Genomic DNA, 5,025 nt, shown 5'->3' with positions numbered 1-5,025 from the left:
ATCTTTTATGAAGTGAGTGTCATGATTAATTCCGTCTCTTTCTTTGATCGTGTCAGTACCGTTCGTGGTGACCGAATTAGATCTTTGAATGATGATCGTGTCTACACCGTTCGTGATGAGAGAATTAGATCTTGGAATATTGATCGTGTCAGCACCGTTCGTAGTAATTGAATTAGACCTTGGAAGGATGATCGTCTATACACTGTTCGTGATGATAGAATTAAATCTTAGAATGTTGATCGTGTCAGCACCGTTCGTAGTAACTGAATTAGATCTTGGAAGATTGGAGATTTCGTTTATCTGCTTGTACCTGTATCCTGAAGAAGGTAAAGTTAGTCTTTATGCAATGTCATGAGGCATGTATTATGTGACAAGTCTCTCAAAATAAATAAGAAACTTGTATGTTTATTATGAAGTAATGTATGAAATGTATGAATATGTTTATGTTATCTGGAGAACATTAGTGATTTTTCTTGATTGAGAAAATAAATCTCTATATCATTGTGATTTTGATGCCTGATCTTGTCTTGAAGATATACAGCTAGGGATTTATGATTTCTGCTTGGGGAGGAAAGCAACTTGAATTATTGATCTTTGATGCACCCTAACTGGGCATAAGAGATATGAATAGACCCTGTTGGAAGGGGGATTGAAGATATCTACTTGAGGACTACTCTGTGGGGATACGCTCATGTGAAGCAGGCACTATGGGGAGGCGTGGATGCCTTGAATAGTGCCCCCAGTGGTTATAGTAACTTCCATTCCTGGGCTTGTATTGACTGGGTCACGTCATTGAGTATTGGTCGAAGTGTCAAACATGCCTTGCATAGCTTTGCCCCAGCTAGTAGGGAATTTGAAGAGATTCGCCTCGTGAGGTCCTTATAAGATGTGTACTATGGGTGACATGCCCCTAGTACTCCTGAACTTAGTATAATGCCCCTGACTGATCGGGAAGTAGCTTCAGAAATACTTGGGTGTATGCCTCAGATTGTTTGATGCTCTTGAGAGATTCTTTGAATCTTGACCTGGTTGACCCAAATTGTCTGGACAAAGCATGTCATGCCCCTTGTATTCATCAACTTCTAGTCAACTGAGTCAGTTATAAGAGATGTTGCTGTTGAAATTGTTTCGTCTGTCGGGATGGCTTTTAGTCATTAAGCGTACCCTGTGCAAATTCTTCCTGATACTTTTAGTCATTAGTCGTACCCTGTGCAAATTCTTCCTAATGCTAACATTTGAAATTACACCACCAACCATCTGGCTGCGTTTGCTATGCTGTTATGGGAATGGCGCGTGTGAAATATGTACGAAAGATGCTTCGTTTATCAAAAGAAAGTGCGCGGCCCACCGAATTTGAATGAGCCAACGAATGATTGCCACATGGTCGTCTTCTTCATCTCTTTGAACTAGGCTCACTTAGCTACGAATTAGCACCAATTTTGCTATGAAATTAAGCATAGCTAAAATCCCTGCAAATACAAAACTCGCAAAAACAACAAGATAACGCCAAACAACACTACATTTGGACTTAACACCCCTTTTCAAACAGATTAATGCCCCTAGTTTGTACTAATTTTACCTATACTGAAAAACCCCAAATTCAAAGCTTTCAAACCTAACAATGGTGGATCATGGCCCTTGTACCCAAACTCGAATTAAACCATTCAAATACTTCGCACATGTCTGTAATAACACAAATATGGGATCAAAACATATTTATAATGAGTGGATGAACGAGATCGAATTTAAAAAAAGTGAGCCACAAACCGTCAATACCAGGGCCATTTCTGCGTGTTGGGACTGAGGGGGACAATGTGATTATGTCCAGAAAGCTTCAAGGAGTCGATTATGATGCTCAGTTTGGCTTGAATCGGTCTCAAACTTCTTCTCCCAGCTCTCTCCAATTCGCGATTTTTTTGGCTATGTCAAAGGTCTCCGTGCGGCAAACACTCTTGCCCTTGGTTTCCAACCTTTCCCTAATTATAATAGGAGGATTTAGGGTAACAAATTTGCACAGAATCCTTCTTGAATCCAAGATTGGAGATTCATTGAAAATATGGCTTTAAAGCTTCCAATATCATCAATGATATTTTGCACGAATTTGGAATGAAATATATGAGATTTAATTGATTGAACTTGATTGAAAATCAAATCCAATATAATTCCCTTTCATGATCCTTTGATTATTTAATTTTAATCATACTTTTAATTGAATAAAATTCAAAAAAAAAAATCAAATAATTATCAATAAATCATGGAAATTAGATTTGAAGTCTTGGGTAACTTGAGGATCAAGATTGGATCAAAAAAGATTGGGCTTATTTGAAAGAAAATCCATTTTGAACCACTTTTGTTTCACATTTTTCCTCCAAAATTGTCCAACTTTGACAAGGCATATCTCCCTCAATTTTTAAGATATGGAAGAGTTCTACGACTTTTTGAAACCTCAAGATGTCCTTTACAATCCACTTTGGGAAACGTTTTTCCATTTGAAGATTTTATCTTAATGATATGGGCTTTGGTAAAAAACTGCTTTTTGGTTGACTTTCAAAAAGGACCTGTAATGTTTTGATCCATATCTCTCAAATGAAGCTTTTTTAGACTTGGCATGTGAGAGGCAAATTTGTAGAAAATTCAATTTCCTTCAAATTTAGCTTTGGATGGAAAGTTTCTGATGCTCCATATGAAAGTCATGGCTGGTCAAAGTTCAGTTAACTTTAGGTCAAAAAAACCCTAATTTAGAAACTTTAGGTTTTGTTGATTTCTGAACTTTTCTTGATGAATCATGATCAACCCTTTATCAAATGATGAATGTTACTAAAAAATAAGGATGTTGACCAAAAATCAGGAGTTTTGACTGTACTTTGACCATAGTTGACTTTTAAGTCAAATCAGTCGATTGTTGACCATTTGAGCTGTTTTGTGAATCAAAGCTTGAAATATAGTGGGCAAATTTTGGGGTATGACACCGTCTAATGGTGTACCATGGAGCATCGTCTTTAGGGGCATTAGATATGGGCTTGGTGTTGTTCTAGTGGTGGTGATAGGGAGGTATACCGTGAACACGCATACGATGTGAGCACCAGATCTGTGAACCAAAACAATCAAAGAAAAAATTATGAAAAAGCCAGGGTTCGAACCCAGGCTTGTAAGGTCATTGAACCCTTCTCCCCACTAGATGCGCTGCTATTGATCTGCTGAATTTAATCCAAACAAAACAAACAAATACAAAAAAATAAAGGTTAATTTGGAAAGAAGGTCAAAGTAAGAATTGGGGCCCACGACTCTTGCTTGCGTCCAATGAGAGAAAGAGAGAACTTGTTTTTATTGACTGTCTAATACAAACACGCCACCGCATGGTCCAACCTTCAATGCCACTATTCATCATCTTCTTCTTTACTTTCTGCGGAAATACCTGCGGAATCATCCACGATTTTACCTGCAGATTTTGTTATGGTTTCCTGTGAAAATCAAAAATCACAAAAAAACAGGGCATCAACGACAACCAAAAGCATAGATCGATTAAAATAACCCTTATGAGCATGATGGTGGTATTCGTTTTGCCTAGAAACGCTTGTAAGCACGAAAAGAAAAGCATGGTGCTTTCATGCCCTAACATTGGCATAACTCATTTGGGGCATGAAATCCTAATTACTATTTCAAAAAAAAAAACTTTTACGATCTAGACATTGATTTCTAGAAATTTAAATAAAAACAGTAAATGAATAAATAAACAAGTTTTACAACAAAGGTCGGGAATTTGAAAGATGGATAGAGATTAAAAAAATTAGGGCCAGGATTAAAGGTAGAAACCTAATTCTAAATTAATTAATTATCGGTTAAAACCTAATTCTAAATTAATTAATTATCGGTTAAAACCTAATTATCGGTTAATTATTTTTTGGCTAAAAAACCTAATTAATATAATTAACTTAAATTAATCAATTTGGTTATCGAGTCTAAAAAAACCTAACCCTAAATTAATTAAGTTGGTTTTTTAAAAGAAACCTAATCCTGATCCTAATTCATGAAAATGGACAATATTTACCTAAGGAAAAAATAAGGTTCTGGTTTTTTATGATAAAAAAAATTAAACAAAACAATTATCCTAATGAAAATTATTAGTAGCCTAAAAAACTAAACCTAATTTTACTATTCAATTGATCGATTAATGGTTAATGTCTAATTTAATTAAGTGGTTAGTTAGTAATTTAAAAGTAAATAAGAAAAAGGTAATTAGAAAGAAATTAAAATAAGAAATCAAAGGCCCTGATTCTGGTGCGGTCACCCTCTGTAATACGGTAGGAGAACTAACTTTTTAGGAATGTCGCGCTTAAGCTAGAGTCGCCACCGACTTTTATTTTATCCAATTTATAGAAAGGCTAAAAGAACAGAAAAAAAACCTTTTTGAAAGAGATTGAGTTCGGGGGGTAGATTATACAAAGGGAAGGTTTAAAGCATCCTTTGTATCCATGGTTATCCATGGGCTCTTAATTTCTTAGCTCACTTTGAAATGTTTGAAAATGTTAAGGACTTTAGCTTGTAAAATAAGCGTAGCCTTTTTGAAGGTTTTTGAAAAAAATGAGAGTTTGAATTTAAACCAGAGTAAGCAATTAGAAGCAATTATCCTAAAGTTAAAAGTTTCCGTTCTTTTAACTTTTCAGGGCTATCCATACCATAGGAGGGTAGGAAGTACTTTTATTGGATGTAAAGGGTCATCGAGGTTATCGTTCGCCATAAGACTAACCCTGCCATAAAGAGGACAGGTAGTCTAAGGGAAGGATAAAATAGTCATTTTAGGCAACCAATGAGGATACCTCAGCAATCGAAAGGGACTATCATCATTATATCGTAGGCAACCTAGAGGGACAAGATCATACAACCGAAGAAACATCGAAGGGACTTATGATCTTTTAGTGATGATAATGAACTGAGGGCAACATTTGCAAAGGTACCCTCGTATCCGAGGGACTTGACTATTTTTAAATTCACAAGGCAACAGGCAACAAGAGGGGTCCCATTAAA

This window comes from Vicia villosa, unplaced genomic scaffold (genome assembly GCF_029867415.1).
Source record: "Vicia villosa cultivar HV-30 ecotype Madison, WI unplaced genomic scaffold, Vvil1.0 ctg.000107F_1_1, whole genome shotgun sequence".
In the NCBI taxonomy this organism is placed as follows: Eukaryota; Viridiplantae; Streptophyta; class Magnoliopsida; order Fabales; family Fabaceae; genus Vicia; species Vicia villosa.
Note: the sequence above shows the minus strand (reverse complement) of the source record.